Here is a 19171-nt window from a genome sequence, read left to right on the forward strand (position 1 = left end):
GTACTTTGTCAATATAAGCACAAGAAAAGGCAAATAAATAATTGAAGATACCAAAAGCAGTGTAAAAATGAAGGAGCTTATTAAGCTCAATTTGCAGTAGGGATGGGCAGCTTAAAATCATAGAGTATAAAAAGCAGATTAAAAAAATGGAGGATGAGTAGGAAAACCTAACAGGAACTCACCAGCAGCGTGCTTTAGTTTATACAGCAAGCTTTAAAACTTTTCAGAACAAGACAAATTCCTAAATGTTCACTGCTTATTTAAGTATCACTCAAACAATTTAACCAATGAAAAAAATGTGAAATGTGCAGCCTAATTAATTTGTGTCCATCTCTCACATGGAATAAAAACTCCAGGCTAAGCAGCTTTCTTAAAACAGAAAACAAAATGGAGAAAGTACATTACATCCTGCAGTTTGTTAAATATATTAGAGTGTCTCCTCATAGCATTATTAATCTAAAATTATATAGTGCAGAAGGCCTAAGAACCCTTATATGAAGTTAACTATTCTATTGCATTAAAAGGTAAAATCATTTTCTCTTTTGACGTGAAACCCCATTTACTGGCATTTATCATTGGTGTGTGTTACCAATCATCACACAAATGAGGAGGTCATAATACTAACCCCGTGTCCCCCTAAGGTGTGCCAGTCATTAATGATGTGCCTCTATATTCTGGGCTATCTCTTCAGAAGCTGTACAGAACAGAAAATAGAAAAAAGCATACTGAAATAATGAATGTTTTGGTAATCCATCGTATTACATTAGCTGGTGATGGGTTACTATAGTTACACAACTCAGGGATGTCAGCACACACACACACACACACACACACATACACACATGAGAGCGCACGCGCACACATGCACACACAAGTGCGCACACACACACACATGCACACACATACACATGTGCACACGAGCACGTGCACACACACACACACACACACACACACACACACACACACACACACACACACACACACACACACACACACACACACACACACACACACACACACACACACACACACAAACATACATACATAGACACACATCCACACACAAGCACACATGCATGCACGTAGAAATATACGTACATATACACACACACAAACTTTATATATATATATATATATATATATATATATATATATATATATATATACATACACATTGACATCTTGCCAAATATACCATGCTTTTAAAGTTACAGTCATATCTAGCAGTGAGTGAAAAATGCCTATTAGCAATTGTATAGTCCCTACCTACATCGATGTACCTAGAATAGGTACATGCTTCACATTCAACTATTCTTGGGTTCCTGTTGTACAAGTTATGCTCTTTCTTCAATATATTTTTTAAGTTAGCTCCTTTTCTATGCACAACTCTTGGTAGGGTGCCCAATTTAGATCTAAGATCTGTGTCTTCCATAAGGATGCACCAATTTTTAACAGGGTGCCCCTTATGGACTCATCATAAGGTGTATATGTAGTAATTAAGCTGACAATATATCTATCTCCACAACAAGTGCAAATATGACTGTGTCATTGTCCATGTTGGAGTGAATGACTTGAGATGTATCTCTCTGGACTACATGAAAAGAGACATGAAAGAGCTCTCGAATCATGTGGCCCAGGCAGGTATGACCCTAGCCCTGAGTAGCATCCTGCCTTTGTCCAGAATGATACCACAATATAAGGACCAAACAATTGACTTCAACAATTAGTTAAGCTTCTGGTGTCATTCAAAGGAGATCCAGTATCTGTCTGCCTAGGACGACATGATCGACAGACCACAATGCTTTGCCAGAGATGGTCTGCACCTGTCGCCCCTGGGATTCAGGTTACTGGCTTATTTTCTTGCCACCCCTATAGCGCCTTTTTTAGGCAAAGTTCAAAGGACAAAACCACCACTGTAACAGGTACAAGCATGCAAAATCTGAAGGTAATGCTACTCACTGCTAGAAGTCTAACCCCTAAAATGCACTCTCTTGAGGCACTCCTAAAAATGGAGAACATTGATATCTGTGCAGTAACTGAGACCTGGTTCAAGGCTCCAGAAAGCACCCCTGCAAAACTCTTACCACACTTTTCAGCCATCAAACCAGGATTGAAACACTAAAGGAGGAGGAGTGTCCATATTCACCAATGATATTCACACCACCAGCCTAGTTGCACAGCGCAATGCATCTGAAATTCTCCAGGTGCAACTAACACTAGGTGAGACTGCAATCCAAATTGTACCTTGCTACAGATCCCCTCACCATGCCCCAAGATTCTCACTACACCTTTCTAAACATACTGGAAAATATTAAGATACAACCAAACACCCTAATACTGGGTGACTTCAACTACCCTGTCATTAACTGGGAAAACTACTCGTGTACCAACACTTTTGCCCAACGGTTCTTGGAATTCATAAATTCCAATGCCCTGGATCAATTAATCCATTTTCCCACCAGGGGCTCCAGTATCCTAGACCTTGTCATTTCCAACATGGGAAATTGATGCTCCACACCTATGGTCACCCCCTTGTTAGTCAGGTCAGACCATAAGCTAATCACCCTTAACTTCCACATCCCACCCCCACCTCCCAGTAAGGAAACATCCATAAAAAAACTTCTCCAAAGCCAACTTCATGCTACTCAAGTCAGAAGTGACAAACTTCATGACACCCATGCAGATGGGAATTGAAAGTTCAACTGCTGAGTCCTACACTAAGGCACTGTACGAGCACATCCACTCATGCATGAATCGTGCCATCCCAAATAGAACCAAGATGCTCTCCTCCAAAAAAATTAAGCCAATTTGGTGGTCCCCTGCCATAAACAAACTTTACAACAAAAGAAAGAAACTGTTGCAGAAAAGAGGAAAATCCCAGGATGCAAAATACTCCCTTATCAGTCTCAGTAAAAAGCTGAGATCCCTCATAAAATCCTCCAAAGCTAGTTACAAAAATAAAATTGCCAAAGATTCCATAGACAATCACAAGGCATTCTTTAACTATGTCAAGAATCTAAATGGCAATGCTCAGATCTTAAGCTATAACAGAATGGCATTAAATATACTGATCCCAAGGATATTACCAATATCCTGGCAGATCGATTCAGTGCCAACTTCACTCCCCACTCACCCCAGGAAGATTGTAAAATTCCGGTAATAACGGCCACACAGGTAAAAAACGCACTTTCCAAAGCTAAGAATACAGCATCCATGGGACCAGATGACATCCCAGGCTGTGTACTGCATGAACTACAAAATGAACTGGCACCTCACCTAAGTGTCATGTTTAATCAAAGCCTCACGTCAGGCTTCATGCCCACTGAGTGGCACACAGCTACAGTTATCCCACTCCACAAGGGAGGATCCACCTTGGATCCCAGAAACTACTGCCCCATCAGTCTGACGAGCCTGATCTGCAAGGCCATGGAACGTACTATCATGGTACTTATAAACAAAGATGTTGGCAACCTTCAAACACTGGATCCCACCCAGTTTGGGTTCATGAAGGGCAGATCTTGTCTCCTTAACCTATTTGCTTCTTTGAATCAGTCTCCAGAGCTGCGGACGAGGGTAATGTGGTCCACACAGCCTATCTGGACCTCACAAAAGCCTTTGGCACCATCTCCCACTCTGGAATCATAGATAAACTTACTAAGCTGGGCATTATTCCCTACATCACTTGATGGGTTGCCAACTGGCTTACTGACAGAACCCACACTGTAAAATTATCTGACTCCAAATCCAACTCCAGACAAGTGACAAGTGGAGTACCTCAGGGCTCAGTCCTGGGACCACTCTTGTTTGGCATCTACTTCTCTGAAGTACAGGCCAATACTAAGGGACTCTGGCTAACAAAGTTCACAGATGACTACAAACTGGGAGCCATTACTGAATCTCCAAATGATGTGGCTACTCTACAAAAGGGCCTTACAGAAACATATGCTTGGTGCCAGAGCCATGGGCTCAAGCTCAATGCCAAAAAATGTATAGTTATCCCCTTTGGGAAAAAACATGTACCCATGAATTACCACAAAGGTGGCAGTACACTAAATACCAAAAGTGTGATAAGACACTTAGGGACACAGGTGGACAATGGTCTCATCTTCGATAACCACATCACCACAATAGTCAGGAAATCCTTCTTTGTGGCACACCACATCACTAATGGCTTTTCATTCAGAAAAAAAAGAGGTCATTGTCCCACTGTACTCATCCCGCATTAGACGTATTATATAATACAATACCCCATTTGGTATGTACCTCACAAGACACCTGCAACAACTGGAAAGGCCACAGAAACACCTCACTAAAAGAATCACAGGCCTAAAGAAGATGCCCTATGCTGACTGCCTTAAAAAACTCCAGCTATACTCTGTCGCATATCATCTACTCAGAGGTGATCTCTGCTTAACATACAATGCCATGTCACACCGAGAGCTGTTGGACATGCTACATTTAAAGAGATCCCAATCCATCAGAGCCACACGCTCCAGGGATTTAAACCTTGTCATCAAAATAAATAAAACATGCTGGAGGGATAGGTTCCTGACCCAGAGACTCCCCAGACTCTGAAATAGACTGCCCATACATGTCAAGCAGAGTGCTTCTTTGGACCTCTTCAAAAGGAACCTTGATGATTGGATGGGAGAAAGTAAATTCACCCCGGGGATCACATCAGTCGCCCTGCTAGACAGGGGTCCAGGGAAGTAAATAGTGTGGGAAGAAATAGCCAGGAAATTGTTATGGCTCAGCTTGTTTAGGCCCTAGGGCCGATAGCCTAGTAGCAACCTATGAACCTATTCTTATCACTGTTGTTATTACTGTGCATTGGCATATTTATGTCAACACTATTACCCTCAGAGGTAGCAGGAATAAGCGTATGAGCTAATAAGGCTGGTGGTCCCAGAATGAGTGAGAACTGCCCTCCCTTTTTATTTGAACCTCTTTTATGAGTCTGTGCAGTAACACTTCTGGATAGCCCCTTCTTTCTAACTTTTGTTTTAACTTATTGCATTCCTGCATGAACTCTATATCTAAGGTGATCATCTGTGCTGCCCTGTCAAAATTGGATGTGAATTCCAGGAAGGATGTTGTGGCATTCATCTCATCCACTATTTCCTTAGCCATAGTTTCATCTCCATTTATGATCGTAAATATATCATCCAAAAATTGCGTATAATACACAATTTTATCTTTGATGTTACTTCTGGGAAACACAAAATGGTGCTCCCAGAAGGCCATAACTAGGTTGGCAAAATTACCACTACATTGGGGCCCCTTAGCTACTCCCCTTTTGTACCATTAAATATTAAAAAAATTATTATGCAAAATGATGTATAGGGGCACCTCTTTCTACTAACACATCTACCTCCTATTCAGTTCCTGAATTGTGGGGGATGACTGTGTAAACGTCTTTGATATTCACAGTCAAAAAGTTGAGCTCTTCTCTACATTCCTGATTATTCATGTCCCTTAAAAATGACCAGGAGTCTTTACACATACACATTTGTCAAGATACCATCAACCACCTTAACACAAACATATGTGGCTGAATTTCTCCCATCAATTATAGGTTCATAGGTTCATAGCTTTATACTAGGCTATCTGCCCTAAGGCATTTATAAGCCTAGCCCAAAGTTTTGTGGCTTACGCCACCCCTTATATGAAAAAATACTGTACCCATTAGTTTGTTGTGCCTCTGTCCAGCAGTGACACAGAGCTGATTCCCGGGGTAAACCTATGATCTCCCATCCACAGGTCAAGATTTCTCTTGAACAGAGCCAGCGAGGTGCTCTGCCTCACATGGACCAGGATTTTATTCCACAGCATAGGGAGTCTCTGAGTGATAAATCTATCCCTCCAGCACATCCTATTTATATCCGTGCTAAGGTTTAAGTCACTTGCTCTAGTGGTTTTGGTGGATTTGGATTTTTTGAGGTGGAGCATGTCCATTAATTCCGGGTTGGACATGGCCTTGTATGTCAGGCACATGTCACCTCTGAGCAGATGGTATGCGACTGAATAGAGTTGGAGTTTCTTCAATCTGGCAGCATATGACAGATTCTGGAGTCACTTTATCCTTTTGGTGAGTAACTTTTGGGGTCTCTCCAATTGCTGCAGATGTCGGGTGAGATACATCCCGAATGGGGCATTGTACTCGATCATTGGTCTGATAAGTGAAGAGTACAGGGGAACAATGACCTCACTAGATCTGGATGTGAATCCCTTCATGATCAGGTGGGCAATGTAGAAGGTCTTTCTAACCACTTTAGCAATGTGAGTGTCAAAAGAAAGGCCACTGTCAACCTGGGTCCCCAGGTCCCTGATAACCTCTTCTGTGCTTAGTGGATTGCCACCTATATGGTAGCTTGGGGTTACCTTGTTTTTCCCGAAGGGTATGACTATACATTTTTTGGCGTTTAACTTCAGGCCATGGCTCTGGCACCAGCTATCTGTTTCCTTGAGTCCCTTCTGAAGGATATCCGTGTCCGATGCACTTTCCACTATGGCGCCCAGTTTGCAGTCGTTTGCAAACTTTGTCAGCCAAAGTCCTCCCATGTTGGCCTGTACTTCTGAGAAGTAGATGCCGAACAATAGGGGGCCAAGGACTGAGCCCTGTGGGACACCACTTGCGACCGGCTTGGAGTCTGACATAGCGCCAGCAACTCTAACCCTGTGGGTTCTGTACTTAAGCCAGTTTGCAACCCATCTTGTGACATATGGGTTTACATTTAAGCTGGTAAGTTTTTCTACAATACCCGAGTGGGGTATTGTGTCGAAAGCCTTTGCAAGGTCAAGGTAGGCTGTATGGACTGCCTTTCCCTCATCAATGGCCTTGGTGACTGTTTCGAAGAAGTCAATCAAGTTCCAAAGGCATGATCTGCCCTTGACGAAGCCAAACTGGGTCGGGTCCAATGTCTGCAAGTCCCCTATATCTGTGTTTATGAGCTCCATTATGATCCTCTCCATAGCTTTGAAGACTAGACTTGTTAAGCTTATGGGGCGGTAATTACCAGCGTCCATAGAAGCACCACCTTTGTGGAGTGGGACCACAGTTGCCGTACACCACTCTTTGGGCACGTATCCTGTGGTAAGGCTGAGATTAAACAGCTGCCTTATGTGCGGGTTTAATTCCTCATTTAGCTCGTGTAGCACACAGCCAGGGACACCATCCGGTCCCATTGATGCTGTGTTTTTAGCTTTAGAGAGAGCAGCTTTCACCTGCACATTTGAGATGTCTGGAGGCTACACTCCGCTGGGATAGTTATCTCTCCTTTAGGGGGGGAGAAGGGGGTGAAGTTTGCACTGAACCTGTCTGCCAGTATGTTGGCAATGTCTGTGGGTTCAGTGATTTTTGTATCATTTTGGACTAATTCTGAGCATATCTGGGAGTTTCCACCCAGGTTCCTAACATAGCTGAAAAAGGCCTTATGATTGTCCTTTGAATCCATGGCAATTTTTCTCACAAAATTGGCCTTAGTTGATTTTATGAGTGCTCGTATTTTTTTACTAATAATGATCAGGGGTGACTTCCCTTTTATGGATTTTGTTCTATCATGTAATAGCTTTCTCCTCTTATTGTAAAGTTTGTTAATGGCTGGGGTACACCAGACTGGCTGTTTGCCCTTTGTGGAAAGAGTCTTGGTTTTATTTGGGATTGCCTGATCCATGCAGTCCTGGAGGTGTTCATAGAAGGCATTTGTAAGGGCTTCTGCAGCTTGGTTTGTGGTTTCCACTGGCTCAGGGGCCTTGAAGGATACCACACCAGTCTTGAGTAGTGTGAAGTTTGCTTTAGAGAAGTTCTTCACTGTGGTATTTTTTGTTTGGGGTGGGGGCGGGATGTGGATTTCCAGTGAGATTAGTTTATGATCAGATCTCACCAAGGAGGGATATACTTCCGGTGTGGAGCATTTTGTCCCCATGTTTGTGATAATGAGATCTAGTATATTTTCTCCTCTCGTGGGAACAGTGACTAGCTGTTCCATGGCATTTGAATTTATGAACTCCAGGAACCGTTGGGCTAGAAAGTTAGGGCTTGAGTAATGTTCCCAGTCTATATTCGGGTAGTTGAAGTCACCCAATATGATGGTGTTTGGAGATACATTTATGATGGTGTTTGGAGATACATTTATACCCTCCAGTGTCTTCAGGAAGGCTGTGTGGGATTCCTGAGTTTGAGAGGGTGGCCTGTAGCATGCTACAATTTGTAGAACAATTTTGCCTATAGTTAGTTGCACCTGGATGGTTTCCGAAGCTTCATGCAATGCCACCAACCTGGAGGTGTGGGTATCCTTTATGAATATGGATACACCCCCTCCTTTTGTGGTGTGGTCCGGGTTGTGGGGCTGGAATGCATGATATGAGGTAAAACCTAATAATGTCAGGGTGCTCTCAGGAGCCTTGAACCAGGTTTCAGTTACAGCACAGACATCGATGTTCTCCATACTGAGAAGGGCTTCGAGTGCATGCATTTTGAGATTTAGACTTCTGGCATTGAGCAGAATTACCCTCAGTTTCTTCCCATTTTTGTTTTCTAGGGTAGTAGGTTTAGAATTTGAGCCTTGCCTAAAAAAGGCACTATGGGGGTGGCAAGAGCCTTAGCCAATATCCGGAATCCCAGAGGTGACAGGTGCAAGCCGTCCCTTGCGATGCAGCGTGGCTTATCAAGCATGTCATCCCAGGCAGACAGACACTGGATCCCCTTTGAATGACACCAGACATTAAGCCAATTGTTAAAGCTGATCATCTTGTCTCTATATTGTGGCATCATTCTTGGTGAAGGAAGGATACTGCTCAGGGTCAGGGTCATACCTGCCTGGGCTATATAATCAGAGAGCTCCTCTATGTCTCTTTTCATGTAGTCCAGGGAGGTACGTCTCAGGTCATTCACACCAGCATGGACAATGACTGTGTCATATTTGTACTTGCCGTGGAGTGACCCGAGTGCTTGTGTTATGTGGCGGATTCTAGCGCCCGATAGGCAGCTTACTGTGACCCTCTCCTTGTTCAGCCTGGTGAGTGGGACGTCAGTGTGTCTGACTATGGAGTCACCTATGACAAGTATGTTTGGTGTTGTATTTGGCCTTAAGGTCTGTGACTGCTTTGCACACTGATTTTGTGGTTTATGTGTTGCTTGTGGGGTGTCTTGAGGTAGCAGTTGTTTGGGTGTCTGCTTTGGAGGCCTCTGCTGTTTAGGTAAATTTTTACTCAGAGCCTCCGAGTATGTCTTTGTGTGTTTATGTGTTTGATTCAGTGGTGTGGTAGCATTATGTGAGGCTGGTTTTGTGGTGTGTGTAGTTGCCTTCTCCTCCTGTCTGGTCTTGCCAGTCCTGAGTTGAGAGAGCTCAGCCTCCAGTTTGGCTAAATAGCTGCATCTCTCGCAAGTATTTGTGTTATGTGGGAGGAGGAGAGGGTTGTCTGTGTACATGAGGCAGTTATAACATTGCCTCAAGATTCCCAGATTCACCAGCTGGACCGGAGAGGAGATTGACAACTGACCTTTGGACATGCTAGAATAATATTAGGAATTCCTTAATAATTGAAAACAAGTGCCAGTGGGGAGTGAGGGTGTAGTGCTTTTAATTTTTAGTGCTGACTTATATAATTGCTTTAGTGAGCAAGTGCCAGGTAACTTGAGTGCAATGTGTTACAAGTAACTAAATGCAAAAACGACAAACAGTAACTTTCTTTCAAGTGAAACAAGGAAATAAGTACAGTAAGCAATGCAGATATCACTAGTGATCCACAGAAGCACTGAGAAGCCGCGTATTAGGTGGAATTAGCGTTCCAGGGAAATAACAAGCAAACAAACAACAAGCATATAAACAAAGCTAGATTCAGCAGGCCTGGATCTAGTCTATGCTACAGCAAACAAGGTGTACCAATCTCAGTAAGATGCAGTTCAAATATTCAGGCACTATAAACCTTTAACCAGAAATTCCCAGCTCAGAAGGGCAGAGTCCAGCCTCTTCTCCCACAAGAGTGTAGACCATGAACCTTCTTAATGTAACATAACTGGCCTGAAGCCCAAGTGCTTAAACCAGAACTAATACACTTGGACACTGGGCTCTCAATCAGCAGTTCCCAACTTAGAAGGATGAAAGCTACCTGTCCTGCCACCACAGTGCTTGCCACAAACCTTCCTAATGTAAAACAACTGGTCTGAAGCCCAAGTGCTTAATCCAAAAGACTTAGAATGATAGCTACACTTTAATCAAGTTACAACCAAGCAGTGATAAATACAATTGAATACTTTAGAGAATGTCTGGATTAGTGCTCAAGTTACACAAACAAAGCTAGATCCAGCAGGCCTGAATCCAGTCTATGCCACAGCAAACAAGGTGCACCGACTTCAGTAAGAAGCAGTTCAGATATGCATGCACTATAAGCCTTTAACCAGAAATTCCCAGCTCAGAAGGGCAGAGTCCAGCCTCTCCTCCCACAAGAGTGCAGACCACGAACCCTCTTAATGTAAAATAACTGGCCTGAAAGCCCAAGTGCTTAAACCATAATTAATACACTTTTAGAATAGCAGACACTGAGCCCTCAATCAGCAGTTCCCAACCTAGAAGGATGTAAGCTACCTGTTCTGCCACAACAGTGCAGACCACAAACCCTCAGTGCAAAACAACTGGTCCGAAGCCCAAGTGTTTAAACCAAAAGGCTTAGAATGAGTTACACCAAGCAGTAATAAATACAACTGAGTATTTTTAAGATGATGCAAAGGTAAAATGAAGTAGGTAGAAACACAAGTACAGTAAAAGCAGATGATTTTTTTTTTTTTTAATCTGAACAAGTGCTGAGATCAAAGAGACAGATTTGAGTGCTGAAACTAGAAAACTGGCTAGTTATAAGAAAAAAAAACAAGCTAGAAGGCTTCCCTCAAACACAGAAGGGCTTGGGGGCTCAGAAGCCTACAAATTGTCTATACCACTTAACAGGAAAGGCAGGAAATAAGCTTATTTTTTTTTGTCTGTTTCCCAGATGCTCTCTTTGTACACAGTAGGAGTGCCTGAAATCAGAATATGATCTCACTACACTCAGTTGAGTGAGCAAATGAGATGGTCCCAGAGGCAGGCTGAGGGGCGAGCAGTTTCAAGGCCACTAAGATTAACACCAAAACAAAATCAGGGAGAGTGGGTGGGAATAACTGAAGAGCAGAGTTAAAACTGCCAGTTCAGTTAAATATTCCTTCAACACAGTTTAAATCAAATTAAATACTGTATTTTTTTTAAAAAAGTGCAGATAAAGGTACTTAAATTATCTTATACGTCCAGTTGAATATAACCAAGTTCTTAGCCGGCCAAAGCTGAGGTTTTTAAGCAGAAAATATGTCACACTATACCACTTAAATAGGCAAGGACAGGAAATCAAGAATGTGGCTACCCCCACACCTGTAATTACTAGCAAATAACAAAGAGCAGAGTTAAAACTGCCAGTTCAGTTAAATATTCCTTCAACACAGTTTAAATTAAATTAAATACTGTATTTTTTTTAAAAAAAGTGCAGATAAAGGTACTTAAATTCTCTTATACGTCCAGTTGAATATAACCAAGTTCTTAGCCGGCCAAAGCTGAGGCATAGAGGGGGCATAGAGGAGGGTTAGTAAGACTCTTATGAATCTTTGGAGTGCCAAAGATAACAGAGGTGATAGGTGTTGATGTTGTTAAATAGTTAAACATATCCAAGTCTATTTGACCACAAATAAATAAATCATTAATGTAGCCTCTTATTTTCCTGTATGCTATATTAAGTTCATTTAGAGACACCATTTCATAACTGTCCGGTTTCAGCATTTCTTCCATTCTACAGTTACAATCATCCTTAGTCATAAATACAAGACCCCCACATTTGTCTGGCTTCATGACTCTGATATTGGCAAGCCTCAAAGCATTTAGTTTCAGTACATTTTCATTAGTTATATTCTTTTGTAATCCCCCATGAGCATAACAACTATTTAAATGTAGTTCTAAAATCAATTTCACATATTTTTTCAAATAGTGCTAGTGTTTTATGCAAGGGTGGCTTAAAAGTTCTAGAAACCCTGGTTTCATTCACATTATTCATTTCACAACCATGAAATAAAAGTTGTAAATGTAACTTACAAATGTAAAGTTTAAAGTCTATCAATACAGTGCCTATATTTGTTTTCTGCCTTGATATAAATGTCGATCCCCTTGCTAAAAGTTGAATTAAATTAGGTTCTATAGTCACAGTAGTAAAGTTAAATATATTAAGGTCACCTTGCTGGTTAGTTTGAATAACAGGATGTCCAGCTGCTTCACTGAGGTTGTCTTCCTTACCAAAAGTAACAGCTGCTTCACTGTGGTTGTTTTCCTCACCAGAAATAACAGTCCCATGCTCATTTTCTTCAAACTGTACTTCCTAGTTTGCTACTATCTCTTTTTGTTGTAGTGTATGTTTTTCCACAATTTCACCTTCCTTTGGTGTCTACTCGTTGCATTTTAACGTTGTTGTATGTACTAGAACATGAAAATGTTGTTCTCCTGAAACTCCATTGAAGTTTCTCCCTTGAAAACTAGGGTTACCACCTGTCCCACTTTGTGAGGGACAGTCCCTCTTTGAGCAGTTGTGTCCTGCAAAAAAAATTGTAAAAATGGCAAATGTCCTGAGATTTTAGGGCAAAATTATTTCCTATATTTTATGTCATAGTTGCATAAAACAATTATTCTGTATTTGAAACACCTAAATGTTATAAGAAACAGAATAAGCAACTAAAATGCTACAAGAATAAGCTTTTATTCAGGTAAAAAAGTGAAGCTCTGTCCTTTGTACTGGCCTTGGGTATGTTTTGGCCTGCAAAATCTGACGTTTGTACCAAAAACGTCCCACTTTGGGCATGTGAAAAGGTGGCAACCCTATTGAAAACACTCACTTCTTAGCTGACTTGTCCCTTCCTGTTCCTCTAGTTCAAGACATCACCAGTTACATCACTAGTGGGCAGATCCACCTCAGCCTCCTCATGCATACTAATATTAACAAAGCATTGTGGTTGGTTTATAGGGGCTTTGCTACTCTTGATGGGCAGTCTTGGGTGTGGGAAAGCCAGCCCATTAATGTAGTCATCAAGGACTCTGTAGTTTCTAGATTTTTGTAGCTTTGTATTTTAAAATCAAGGCATCAATGGACTCAAAAGTTCTATTGCATTGAAATTTGTATCTGTCAAAGTCAGTGTTGGTTTTAATGTGGTCCTCCTGCATTAACAGTTCATTAAACAGTTCACCATTTTCTTTTTTATAATTAGATACCATCATTTTCATTAAGCTAAGCCCCTGTTGGTTAAAAAATGAAACCAATTCTAAGTGAAATTGGGAGTTTGGTATAACCTCCATTGAACAGGGCAATACCTTAACCCTTTTGGTACCTGTTCACATTTCAGACATTCTTCTAGGTACACTATTATCAACTGAGTCTTTCTCTGTTTAAGCAAACTTGTATCAAACTGCTTCAATACATTCCTGATATCAGTGCGACTGACCGGTTGTTCCACTGTAGCATTAGGATTATCCAGTTGTAGCCCAAGGAAAAAACCTTGCTCCAACCATTCCCTCAGCTCTGGAACTCCAATAAGCCTCCATGGCAGTTCACCTCCAAGCAGGTTATAACTCAGTCTTTCATTTGGCTGTTGGTCATGGTTAGCTCTATAGGGTAATTCAATGGTGGATGTTTGTCCCATGTGCAAACTAGGGAGTTCAATAACAAAGGATGAACCCACATTAGATAAACTCACATTGGGATTGCTTGCACATTCCTTCTTCCATTAGTCTCATTAGCCAACAGGCTGCCATTCAAGTCACAACTTCTGAGATAAAGTATGCACAATCCTTGTAAGGCTTCTTATAGATGCAGCAACATTGTTATCATTTTGCGTTTGTGAGAAAAGATTAGGCGTATTAAGTTCACCTTCATTAGCCATGCCCTAACGAACGAACTGACCAGTGGAAAAAAAAATAACAACAAATAAAGCACTAATAAAATAAGGATCAAAGGGCCACATCTGCAAAGGCAAATAAAAACTTTAATGTGAGTGCTTTCTTTCATTCGAATCAAATGAACGTCTTCAGACAAATACAAACAGTAAAATCCCTACTTACATAACCATAAAATCACATGACCAATACAATGCATTGCATCACAAGTTTAAAACTGGTTGTTAAAAGGCATATACATATATAAAAAGATAATTACATATATCTTAAAAGAATTCTTAAGCACAAAGTGGAACATTATTAATATATAAAAACAATCAAAAAGGTGCATCCATACACACCTATAAGTGCACAAAATATTGCCTTATAAGAACATTCTATACTGAATTTCATAAATTCATTCAGTGTAATAAACTTTTAAGCTTGAGTAAACACATAACAGAACACTGTTCATTAAGGCCTGGATAACCATGTGCATTTAAAGTAAGTTGCCACCATAACTCTTGTCTTTTAAGTAAAATGAATGTATGCCCACATTGAGAGCTCTCCATCAGCTAGTCGATCACTTTAAATTTAAAGTGATGTCCAGGGTTGTCCCTAATGTGTTTGGCCTAATCATTAATTTCTCTGTTTCTATTTATACTATCAATGTGTTCATAGATCCTTTCTTTGAACCTATGATTGGTTTTGCTGATATAAAACATCGGACAGAGTTGATATCTTGCCAAATATACCATGCTTTTAGAGTTACAGTCATATCTAGCAATGAGCACTACAATAGGCACATGCTTCACATTTAACCATTCCTAGGTTCCTGTTGTACAATTTATGCTCTTTCTCCAATATATTTTTTAAGTTTGCTCCTTTTCTACAAAACTCTTGGTAGGACACCCAATTTAGATCTAAGATCTGTGTCTTCCATAAGGATACAGCAGTTTTTTTAACAGGGTGCCCCTTATGGACTCACCATAAGGTGTATATGCAGTAATTAAGCTGACAATATATCTGTTCTTATCACTGTTGTTATTCCTGTGTATTGGCATATTTATGTCAGCACTATTACCCTCAGAGGTGGCAGGGCTAAGTGTATGAGCTAATAAGGCTGGTGGTCCCAGAATGAATGAGAAGTGCCTCTCCCTTCTTTTTATTTGAACCTCTTTTATGAGTCCCTGCAGTAACACATATGGATAGCCCCTTCTTTCAAACATTTGTTTTAAATTATTGCATTCCTTCATGAATTCTATATTCAAGGTGATCATCTATGCTGCCCTAACCAGCTGACCTTTGACTATAGATTTTTTTAGAAATGGTGGCTTTAAATTAACAATGTAGCATACAGGAAAATAAGAGGTTATATTAATGATTTATTTATGTGTGGTCAAATAGACTTGGATATGTTTAACTATTTAACATCAACACCTAAAACACCTGTTATCTTTGGCATTCCAAAGATTCATAAGAATCTTGCTAACCCTCCTCTACGCCCCATAATTTATGGGAGAAATTCAGCCTCCTATGCTTTTGCTAAGGTGGTTGATGGTATCTTTAAAAAATATGTAGCAATGGAACACCACATTTGTAAAGACTCCTAGTCATTTTTAAGGGGCATGAATAATAAGGACTGTAGAAAAGAGCTCACATTTTTAACTGTGGATGTAAAAGACCTTTACACAGTCATCCCCCACAATTCAGGAATTGAATGGGTGATATATGTGTTATTAGAAAGAAGTGCCCCTGCAAATGAAACTAAATTAGTTGAAGAACTACTAAACATCATTTTGCAGAATATTTTTTTCATATTTAATGGTACATACTTTCTACAGAAAAGGGGAGTAGCTATGGGGATCCCATGTAGCGGTAATTTCGCCAACCTAGTTATGGCCTTCTGGGACCATCATTTTGTGTTTCCCGGAAGTAACATCAAAGATTAAATTGTGTATTATATGCGATTTTTGGATGATATATTTACGATCATAAATGGAGATGAAACTATTTACAAAGGAAATAGTGGATGAGATGAATGCCAGCACATCCTTTCTGGAATTCCCATCCAATTTTGACAGGGTAAATATTGCTTATTTGGATGTGGAATTAACTAAGGACATTTTAAGGGGATGCTCATCTAAAATTCACGGAAAGAAAACTTACTCAAACTCCTTTTTTACATTACACAAGCTGACATCCACAATACCAGAAAAAATCTAGTCAAAGGTCTGCTGGTTAGGGCAGCATGGATGATCACCTTGCATACAGAATTTGTGCAGGAATGCAAACATTTAAAACAAATATTTGAAAGAAGGGGCTATCCAGAAGTGTTACTGCAGTGACTCATAAAAAGGGTTCAAATAAAAAAAGGGAGGGGCACTTCTCACCCATTCTGGGATCACTAGCCTTTTTAGTGCATGCGCTTAGACCTGCCACCTCTGAGGGAATGCTGACATAAATATGCCAATGTAGAGTAATAACAATTGTGATTAGAAAAGATATATGGTCATGTGATTTCATGGTTATATAAGGAGGGTTTTTACTGTTTGTATTTATCTGAAGAAGTTTGCTTGATTTGAGGGAACAAAAGCACTCACACATTAAAGTTTTGGTTTGTCTTTGGAGCAGTGGGCCTTTGTTCCTTACTTTATTAGAGGATGAAGTACCCCACTGGGGTGTTAGTAGAAGTGCTAAGAGGAAACATGTTTTCTGCCCTCCCCCAATATTGGAGTGCCAGTAGATGCCACCAAATGTATGTGTAGAGCCATCAAGGAGGCACAGGCAAGTTCTAGCAGGGCTCCAGAAGACATAGTCAGAGTACTGCATATTGTGCATTATGACCTGCTGCAGTTCCTGAAGCATATGGTTGATTCCTTGGACTGGATGAATGACACACTGAATCATGCTATGTCTGTAATTGAACATCTGCTGGAGGAGGGTCAACATTCATGTGCCTGAAGAGCTACTACACTGCCAGATGTTAACTGATGTTGCCTTGCCAGATCCTGCTCCTGTAGTGGTAATACTTCCACTGTTCCATCAATGTTTGAGGAGTCCATCGCCAGACATGGTAAGCTACATAGTCATGCACATAGTCATGATAACAACTTGTCCAGCAGACAATGTTCTAATTCAAGTGGCACTCCAACTTCTAGCCTGGGTCATGGAACTAGCAGTGCAACTCCTGGCAGAGATAGTTCCCATGGTTGGAAGTGGAGGTGGTAAACTAAATACTTTACCATTTGTAGTTAACACCTGTCCAGGATGCCAGGGCATTATGTTAGCACAAGTGCTTTGGCTGTGTTCCTGCATACCCAGACATGGAACACTTCTTCTTGCCCATTCCACCTCATACACACTCATACATGCATATAAATCATTGATATTGAAGGATTTACATCTGTTGCTACTGGCTCTGACTTGCTGTTAACCTGATTTCTCACTCACACACACATTTTCTTGGTGTGAGGCTTGCCCTCCTATAACCAGCCTGCCAGACTGTGCAATTGCACATTTCCTTGTAACTTAGGGATTTCAAATTCTGATGCAATCAGTTGATAGCTAATGCTTGCTTTCACCAACATTGTGTTGTACTGAATTGCACTTTTTTGGTATTCTGCTCAAGTTCACCTGAGTGTTATTTACGTTGTGCTCCTAACTGTAGTGGTAGCAAAGTCAGTGGTAATACATTCCTATTAATAATGATTTACTGCTTGCGCAGCACCTTGTGCAAATGATGATGAGATTGCCCCAGTCACTTTCGGGGTGACTTTGGGTTACTTGGTGAATGTGTTTGGCCAATATTTACTTTCCCTATTTGGGTGGTTTATTCCTATTTGGTGTCTTGCGTATTTATGCTATTTTTTCATATTTTTTAGTGATGTGTAAGTATGCCTGATCATGTACCTCTGTAGATGATTGTGACATTTGACTTAACATTGTGGATGTTGTTTTCACATGGACTTGCTTGTTTTGACATACAGGCTGTATAAACATGCTGTGGAAAGCCATTTTTATATACCTTTTAATAGTTTACTTGTTTTGATATATTTTATGTTGCATATATCACTCATTATTTACTGCTGGCATTCCTGTACAGAGTGAGCTATGTATTATTTTAGTGAAATACAATATTTATACCATTTATATCTCTTCTTTACAGGTTCATCACTTACCTTGGTTAGTACTGGTGATACATGTTGCATCTTCTGGGTTTGAGTATGTCTGATGTTCACAAAGCACAGCCACTACGTGGGTAAGTAAAGGGTGGCATTTTGCATGCCTCATTGTTACTGTTTGTATGTGATTAGGTTCTTAAGTTTTCACTTAGGGAGTGAATGCTTGTGTAGCATCTGTCTCTTAGCCAGTGCCATAGCATATGCCACACAACTCCATCTTCTAGGATCAGCTGGCTCACAACTGAAATGGCAGCACTCAAAATGCTGCCAGAATGTTGGAAAAAAAATATAAAAAATCCAGAGATCTTGAATCTTGTTAGTCTCCTTAAAACTTCTTTTTACAGGGATCAAGATCCCTACATACACCCATGTGGGGGGCAAGCTCCTTCAGCATTTCAGGACTTGCTCTTAGAGGTCCCAATATTTCAAATGGTTACTGGATTATCCCCTGCTGCTGGTTCTTCTTCATACTCTTCATCTCTGTCTGCTGGTCCTGTTTGCTCTGCCTGTGGTGCTGAAAACTGCAGTTCTTGGCCTTGCTGTCCATCTTGCAACATATTCTATGTCACCTTTTGGATTGACAAATGGCTATCATATAGGATGTAGGAAATCAAAGTAGGGGAAGTCCCCTCCACAAAGAGACAAGTCACCAATGGAGTCCCCCAGGGTTCTGTGCTTGGACATCTCACGTTTAGCATCTACTTTTCTGAAATAAAAGACAATAGTAAAGGGCTCTGGCTGTTTGAGTTTGTAGAAGACTGCAATTTGGGAGCAGTCACTGAATTCCCAAATGACTTATCCATCCTGCAGGAAGGTTTGTCTCAAATAAATAACTGGTTCCAAAATCCACGGACTGAAACTAAATGTAAAAAATGCATTATTATATCTTTTACAGAGTCATCTACTCTGGGAAACTACCAGATTGACAAAACAGCTCTAAGAGTTGACCCAGTTGATTGGGATTTGGGAACTTATGTGGACAGTGACCTAACTTTTAACCAACGGTTGTCCATTATCATAACAAAGTCCTTCTACATTACACAGCATATAAACAAA

This window comes from Protopterus annectens, chromosome 17.part0 (genome assembly GCF_019279795.1).
Source record: "Protopterus annectens isolate FY-2018-M chromosome 17.part0, PAN1.0, whole genome shotgun sequence".
NCBI lineage: Eukaryota > Metazoa > Chordata > Ceratodontiformes > Protopteridae > Protopterus > Protopterus annectens.